Raw genomic sequence first — 9197 nt, forward strand, 5'->3', positions numbered from 1 at the left:
TGGTATAACACGTGACTGGCACGCACAAGCCAAGCACAAGGTTGTGAGTTTGATCCCCAGAACCAAAAAAAAAAAAAAAAAAAAAAAAAAAAAAAAAAGAAAAGAAAAGAAAAAAAAGAAAAGAAACCCAGAATGATTTTAATTAAATTTTATTACTTTTTATATTTGAAGGAAAAAAGTTGTCTTTATCTTGATTTTATTAAGGATTCTTGCTGATTACCTTTTTCTCATTGCTGAGACAAAATACCTGGCCTCCAAAATTAGGGAAGAAAAGGCTTATTTAGCTCACAGTTTTTGGAGGTTTCAGTCCGTAATCTGTCCATTATCTAAGTCAGTGTGGTGTGGCCAAGGGGCAACATGGTGGCTGTGGCAGATATCAGAAGTGATCAGATCAAAAGGATAAAAGGGAAGGAGCATAGAGAGAAGACTCTTTCTGTCCCTTATACTGTATATAGACCATATCCACTTGCATGTAGCACTTACATCCAAAATCCCAGCATTCACAAACTCCAGAAACCTGCTCCCTGACTGCATGAGGCTTGGGTAGGGGGGCATCCAGACTCAAACCATAATGCTAGGGTTGCAGCTAAGAGGTAGAACACCTACATACACAGTGTATGTGAGGTTCTTGGTTCAAGGCCCAGTCTTGCATAAAATAAAATTTTAAAAAAGGATCATTTTAACTGTATCTTTTTAGTGTTCAGAAACAAGATTAAAATTACAATAACATGAGCAATGACAAACATTTTAGTCACAATCCTTCTGTATACACTATGATGCAGTGGACCCTGCCCAGGAACAGAATCAGGCCCCTGGCTCAAATGTTGCTATTGTGTATGATTTGGATAAAGCCGTTTTACTTTTAGGCCTCAATTCCTCCATATACTGTGTAAATAAGTAACCTCTTATAGTCCCTTGAAAACATATTATTATTTTAACATATTTTAAGAGACCAGTTCAGAATTCAGGCACTATAGTGTAAACAATGACCAGCAGACAAAAGCAAAGGATTGAGCACAGTACCTAGCCCTTCGCCTTTTACCCTGGGCCTCCCATGGCCTCCTTTCTATGTGACAGGGCTGATGTTCACAGTTCAGCTGTGCTGCACCTCTGTCTCCACTCCCTACTGCTCCCAGTGACCCCAGAACCCATGCTCCTAGTGTCAGAGCTTGACCCAGTGACCTATAGATGCTATCCACCTGCCATTAGATCCACCTTCCAGGGTGCAGGCCTAGATGGTGGCAGTGAGGGCCTCCTCAAACAGTCCTAGAGAAAATGAAGGATCTGTAAAGGCAATTTGTACTTCTAGCCAAAGCCACCTGCAAAATGAAAACTATGCACACATTCTTGGTAAGTTTGGGAGTAATTTTTGAAGTCAAGACAACCCTGATTCTGGCACTGCTTTTGTCAAGTTTTCTACTCTGTTCCACATTGCTGGAAAACCTGCTCCAGGATCTAAGCCACAATGCAAACTTCTCCTTAGATTCCCTCTTAAGAGGAGAGCTAGAGGGACTCAAAGGAGATCTCAAGAAGCTGTTTAACAAAGCCTGGAAAGATTATGAGACAAAGTTTATAAAAATTGAGAAGGAGAAAAGAGAGCACACAAAACCATATGGAATGATCCACACTGAGATAACTGGAGCCAAAATTGCAGAAGAAACAGAGAAGGAAAGGCACCTATTTCAGCTCCAAATGTGTGAGCATCTCATTAAAGTTAATGAAATCAAAACCAAAAAGGATGTGGATCTGCTGCAGAGTATTTTTTTCTTAAAATTTTTTTCTTAGTATATGTTGCCATATATAATGATCACATTCATTATAGGGAATTTGTACCTGTGCATAATATGTATCAATTATTTTTTTCCTATTCTTCTAACCTCCCTTCAATTATTCTTTCCCTCCACATTTACGAAAACTTTTTTTCCATTTTTCCCTTCCATTTTAAAAAATCATTTCCCTTTCCTTTATCTCCCCTTCCCTTTCCCTGTTTTCCTTCTAATTTGAACATGTTCTTCTCATTTCCCAAAAATTATATTTCATTTTGCTCCTTACTTACCTTTTGAGTTCTCACACAAGAAAAACAATGTGGTATTTAAACTCAAGTCTGATTTATTTCACTTAAAATTATGTTCTCAAGGTACATCCATTTACCTTAAAATGTTTCGGGGTTTATCCTTCTTTGTGGCACAGCAGCACTCCATTGTATACAACAACCAAATCTCTTTTATCCATTTCTCCACTGATGGGCATAGAGGCTGTTTCCAAGGTTTAGCTGTTATAAATTGTGCTGCTATAAATATGAGTACGCATATATCACTGTAGTATGATGCTTTTAATTCTTTCAGAAAGATACCAACAAGGGAAATAGCTGGGCCAAATGGAAACTCTAGTTTTAGTTTTTTGAGGACCATCTACACTGATTCCCATAATGGTTGCAGCCAGTCTTCACTCCCACTAGCAATGAAGAAGAATTCCTTTTTCCCCATAGCCACATCAGTATTTGTTATTGTTTACCTCTTGATGACAGTGATTCTTTCTGGAGTGAGACGGAATTATACTGCTTCTTAAATTTGCATTTCCTGAATGACCAGTGATGCTGAACACTTTTTAATATATTTAGTTGCTGTTGGTATTTCCTCATCTAAGAAGTGCGTATTCATTTCAGATGCCTGTCTTTATATTGCATCTTTAAATTTGGGGGTTCTGATTCTTTAAAAGTTCTTTCTATAATTTAGATATTAGCCCTTTGTCTAAAGGGTAGCTGGTAAAAACTTTCTGGCAATCCATGAGTTGTCGCTTCACTCTTTTGGCAGTTTCTTGTGATGGATAAAGGTTTTTGATACCAGTTGTTTATTTTTTGTAGTACTTCCTGTCCAATCAGGTTGCTATTTATAAAGTCTTTGCTATACCTATGCCTTCAAGAGTTTTAACTATTCTCTCTTCCATCAGATTAAATGTTTCTGTCTTTATTTTAGATCTTTGACCCATTTTAATTTTAGTTTAGTGTATTTTGAGAGATGGATCTAGGTTCAACCTTTAGCTTGTGGAAAGCAGTTTTTCCAGCACCATTTGTTAAATAGGTAATCTCTCTTCCAGTGAAGGGGTTTGGCCCCTTTGTCAAAGGTAGCTAAGTGTGTTAGGAGTTGTTTCTGCATTTTCTATTCTATTCCAATGATCCTTGGGTCTGTTTCTTTGCCAATACCATGCTGTTTTTAAAATAATAGCTTTGTTTTATAACTTCAAATTGAAGACTATGATGTTCCTGTCTTGCCCATTGTTGCTCAGAATTGCTTTTGCTACTCTAGGTCTCTTCTGCTTCCGTATGAATTTTAGGAGTGATCTCTCTAGCTCTATGAGGTATTTAATTGGTATTTTTATTGGAATTACCCATTAAATCTGAATCACAGTTTTGGAGATATGGCCATTTCCACTATATTAGTTCTGCCTACCAAAAAACAGGATATGTCTTTCCATTTTCTGATATCTTCTATCTCCTTTTCCAGAATATTATAGTTTTCAATATAAAGGTGTTTTACTGCCTTCATTAGATTGATTTCTGTGTACCTAAGTACAGTGGTACCTCAGTTCATGAACTTAATTCATTTTATGATTTTCAGGAAGATGGATGCTTTTGTGTTTGTATGGGGAACATGGATGGCCACAGTTATGTTTGTATTTCAATGTGGACTTTGTGAACAGAAGTAAAATTTTGTTGAATGCTTTCTTTTGAGAACCAAATTATTTGTGAACAGAAGTATCCATGAACTGAGGTATAACTGTATTTCATTTTTCTTGATGACATTGTGAAAGGTCACAATTAGAAATTCCCTAATTTCTTTCTCAGTGAGTTTGTTATTCACTTACAGGAATGCTATTGATTTTTGAATGCTGATTTTGTATCCTGACATGCTGCCAAACTTTGTAATCAATTCTAGGAGTCCTTTGGTGGGGAGTTTTTGAGGCATACTATGTCGACTATAATGTCAACAGCAAATAATCATAATTTAACTTCTTGGTTTCCTATTCACAGCCTTTTATTTCCTTCTCTCGTCTAATTTCTCTGGTTAATGTTTCCACAACTGTATAGAATAGAAGTGATGATAGTGGACAACCTTGTCTTACTCTTAATTTTAGAATGAATATTTTAATTTTTGACTATTTAGTATGAGGGTAGTTATAGATTTGTCATAGATAGCTTTTGTGAGATTTTATTTTTTATCACGAATGAGTGTTTGACTTTGTGAAATGCTTTTTCTGCATCTATTGAGATGATCACATGTTTTCCCTTTGGTTCTGTTAGTGTGGTATATTACGTTTATTGATTTGTGGATATTGAACCACCCCTGCATCCTGGGATGAATCCTACTTGGTCATGGTGTATAATCTTCTTGACAATTTGCTGCACTCTGTTTGCCAGTGTCTTACTGATAATGTTCATTAAGGAGTTCATTATGGCCTATAGCTCTCTTGTATCTTTTTCTGGTTTTGATATCAGGTAATATTTATTTCCAGGAATAATTTGGAGAGTATTCTTAACCCTTACAATTTCATTAAAGAGTTGAAGAGTACTGGTGTTAGACCTTTTCTAAATTTCTCATAGAATTGAGCAGTGAATATGTCTGGACTTGGACTTTTCTTTGTTGGTAGTTTTAAAATTACTTCTTCAATTTTATTGACTGATATTGGAATATGTAGAATTTTTATATCCTCTTGATTCAGCTTTTTTAATTCATACATATCTAGGAATCTGTTGATTTCTTCTGAATTTTCCATCCTATGGAGTACAGTTTCTCAAAATAAGTACTGATCTTTTGGATTTCTGCAGGACCTGTGTAATTTTCCCTTTTCCATTCCTAGGTGCAAGGATTTGAATATTTATTTTCTTTCCTTGTTTTGATAAGGCTGGCTAAGGGTTTATCTATTTTACTTTGTCTTTCAAAGAACCAACTCTTCATTGACTTTTTGTATTTTCTTAATATCAATTGCATTAATTACTACTCTGATCTCTATAATTTCCTCCCTTTTATGAGCTTTGGTTTTAACTTGTGCTCCACTTTTTAAATCCTTGTGATTAAACATTAGGTTATTTACTTAAACCTGCTCAGTTTTTCTAATGTGGGAATTCACAGCTATAAATTTTCCTAATAGGAATGCTTTCATTGTATCCTATAGGTTATAGTATATCTTATAAGCATTATCATTTAATTGTATAAACTGTTTAATTTCTTCTTTAATTTCATCTGTGACCCATTGGTTGTTCACTTCCATGTATTTATATAGCTTCCATGTTTTCCTTTACCATTGATTTTCAATTTCATTCCACTGTGATCTGATAATATGCAAGGAATAATTTCAGTTCCTTTGAATTTCCTTAAGCATGTTCTCTGAGCTAATATGTGGCCTATTTTTGAGAAAGTTTCATGTGCTGCTGAGAAGAATGTGTATTTATTTGTTGAGTAGAATACTCAAAGGTTTGGTTCAGCTCTGACATTTCTTTATTGATTTTTTTGTCAAGTTGATCTTCCTATTTGTGACAGTGAAGAAGAAGATCCCCCATTACACTTGTATTAGTGCTTATTTGATTTTTTTTACTATTTACTAGTGTTCATTTTACATAATTAGGTGCACTGGTGTTTGGTGCATATATATTTATGATTGTTATCCCTTCTTCTTGGATTGTTCCCTTAACAAGTACATAGTAACATTCTTTATCTCTTGTAAATCTTGGCTTGAATTCCACATTGTCTGCAAATAAAATAGTTACCCCTGAGTTTTTCTAGGTTCTCATTGCATAGAGTATTGTTTTCCATCTTTTGAGTTCCACAGTCTATGCATTTCCTTTTGAACTAAACATGTCTCTTTTACGCAGCAAATTGCTAGATCTTGTTTTTTGACCATTGTGCCAACCTGTTACTTTTGATTGGTGAATGCAGACTATTGACACTGATGGTTATAAAAGATAGATATTGACTTATCCTTTGTCATTATATTATTTTCCTTTTGCTGATTCCCTTTCTATTTAATTGCTTGCCTTGCCTGGTGGATTTGTTCTATTGGAGTTCCTGGAATTGTTGCCATTGTTGTCTTTTTCTAGAATATCCTTCAGAACTTTTTGGAATGCTGGTTTGGTGGTCACAAATTTCTTCAGGTATTCCTTATCATGGAAGTGTCTTATTTTTCCATCAATTTTGAAAAATAGTTTTGTGGAGTACAACAATCTGAGTTGGAGGTTGTTTTCCTCTAGGACTTGAAATACTTAACTCCAAGCTCTCCTTCATTTAAGGGTTTGTGTTGACAAATCTGCTGTGATTCTGATGGGTTTTCCTTTATAGGTGAATTGTTTCCTTTCTATAACAGCTTTTAATGTTTTGTTCTTATGTTGAGTTTCTGGAATCTTGACTATTATATGGTGTGGTGTGGTATTTTTTTCTGATCATGACTATTTGGAGTTACTTAGCAGTTTGTCAAACTCTTTTATCTGGCTTGGAAAGTTTTCTGCTATTACTTCTATGAATAGATTTTTGTGTCCTTTGTACTATCTTATAATTTTTCCAATTAATTAGTTAATTGAATCAATTAGTTGATTCCAATTAATCTTATATTAGTTTTCTTTGAATTGTCTAGCAGCCGTTGTTTTTTCATTGTTCCTTGCTTTTTTAAGAAGTCTTTCATTTGATGACTGCTAATCACAACCCTGTCTTCTAGATATATCTTCATTGATATTCTGTCTTCTAGATATGATATTCTATCATATTGGTTGTCTCTGCTGCCTATAGTTTCAATAGAAATTTTTATTTCCTGGATGTCTACTTGAGTATGGAGCCAGCTGACTATGGATTGAAACCCCCCACAAACTGTGAGCCAAATAAATCTTTCCTTCCTCAATTTTGAGTGTTGGGTATTTTGTCTCAGCAATGAGAGAAAAGTAACCAAGACACCTGTATAGAATGTTCTTTGCATCCACAGGCAAATGGGGGGTCCATATTGGTCACACTTGGTCTTTAGCACTAGATAAATCAGAAATTTCTGAACTCTTGCTGACCAAGAATGTAGGAAGCAACAGTTTTGATGAAATTATGAAAGCAAATTATCCATCTCCTCACCAAAGCTTGCTCTCTCAAGTGATACAACTATACAAAGAGACCGTTTCACTGCAAAGCATGTAGACCCCATAGATTCTCAGGGAGAGCCTGTTCTTCCCTTATCAGCTAAATTGAATGAATTGATTGAGGCCAACAAATCCAGGAATTTAGAGCAGGGTTACGTAGCACAGATATCAGTACTGACAAATAGCAACAAAGAGACTCACATTGATTCAAGTCTATGGAAACAGGGCAGAACTAATGGAATCTCTGCTGGAATCTAGATAGGGGCTCAAAAACATGGCCCTTAATCTTGGTGTGTAATCAGCAAACCAGACGTCTCTCCATTTGCTTGATTTCCTGGTACAAAACTGTAGAAATCTAGAAAAGAAGACATTCATGGGAAACACAGTTCTTACTATTGTACCATATATAGCAAACCTTTACATCTGAAACTTCTCAGAGGCCATCCCACTTTGGATATAGTGAACCAAGCTGAAGAAACTGCCTTGGACAGGTCAGAGGCTCAAAGCCACCAGGTATGAAGATCTACTTTCCCAGACTAAATCTAGTAAATTCAACTCTCCCATCCACATTGAATGAGTAGAACTTTTGACAGGAGGGAATGGATGAAAATGATGATCTAGAGACCAACCAAGCCTTGTCAAGAAAGAGCGCTCACCAAGACCCCAAAGCTTCTGACACTTCTCCAACATCTCCTCCCAGGACAAACTGGTACGTCCAGGATTCATCTCAGGATGCACTCCATGAGATAAGCAACAGCTCTCCTAGAGAGCCTTCACCAACCAGATATCTGTCTCCATGAGCAAGGCTCACCCATGTCACCAACCTCAGAGGCTCCCTCCTACTTCCTGAGAACACCAAGAAATGTCAAACTGGGCTAATTTCACCACTCCCTCTAAGAATCCAGATCTCTGGTGGCAACTCCAGCCTATCCAAGGAAAGGCTTCCTCCCTGACCACCCAGACATGAGAGAATCTTATCCAACCCATCCAGTCTACTACCTCATGGTGTCTAAACAAAGGCACAGTTACTTGGGGTAACGATGTGGATCCATCATCTTCAAGATACACCTCTCACAAGTTTGAGTGGCTGTTGTAACAATCAAGTACCAGTTCTGCAAAGACTGCCCTTGACCCAAGAGTTCTTCCTAAACTTCCTCATAAAGTAGCATAAAAGGAAACAAACAAGTCATCATCTCTCCCTACACAAGGCCAACATCCCACCCAAGATTTTTCAGAAATCACAACTGACCAGATTACCAGAAAGCTGTCACCAATGCTCATAGCACTGGCCCCCAAGTCCCAAACTGGAATTTTGCCACCTAAACCTGGAAAACTTCTCCTATCAAGACACAGTCACCCATGCAGGGTAACCCACCACTCCAGCCTTCAGAATTCAGACATCTCCAAGACTTATCTCACAAATGAAGAATCTGCCCCTCAAATTACAGTTGAGAGCCCCACTGGCAAAATCCAGGGCTGGTGATGTCTCATCCAAGTGTTATCTAAGAGAATCCCATGATTCTTTAACAGCCTTTAATAAAAGTTTTATAATTTCCACGTAGAATTTGTACCTTTACACCAGGCAGGATGGCACATATCTGTAATCCCAGCACTCAGGACGCTGAGACGGGAGTATTATTGTGAGTTCAAGGTCATCCAGGGTTACGTAGTGAGTTCAAGGCCAGCCTGAACTATGTAGTGAGGCCGTGTCTCAAAAATGTCAAAAAAGACTTTGTGCCTTTTCTTTAAAATACTTATTCTTAAATCCTTTTCATTTTTGAGACTGTCATAAATTACATTCTTTTTAAATAAAATTTGAGAAATGTTAAAAAAGAAATCCAAAACGAACAGTTGTGAGATTTGCACTATACCAAGGACAGGTTCCTTTAAGGGCAGTGAACAAAACATGGCACCATAGTTTTTAATAGCAGTATATATAAAAACGAGCATACTCCTCTATCCAGCAATTCTATTTCTAGAATTCACCCTCAGGAGAAATTCACTATATGAGTGTACAATAGTACTTGTATGATAATATTTATTCCAGCACTGTATAAACTATAAAATGGAGGAAACAATGAAGAAGAAG

General features: G+C 36.6%; 1 pseudogene; it reads left to right on the plus strand.

Moving 5' to 3' along the window:
* The first annotated feature begins 1235 nt into the window (after positions 1 to 1235).
* On the plus strand, positions 1236 to 8670 carry LOC100714317 (arf-GAP with SH3 domain, ANK repeat and PH domain-containing protein 1-like; annotated as a pseudogene).
* Positions 8671 to 9197: the final 527 nt, after the last annotated feature.

The sequence above is a fragment of the Cavia porcellus genome, unplaced genomic scaffold, assembly GCF_034190915.1.
Source record: "Cavia porcellus strain 051 isolate PalLab524CR breed Dunkin Hartley unplaced genomic scaffold, mCavPor4.1 scaffold_20, whole genome shotgun sequence".
NCBI lineage: Eukaryota > Metazoa > Chordata > Mammalia > Rodentia > Caviidae > Cavia > Cavia porcellus.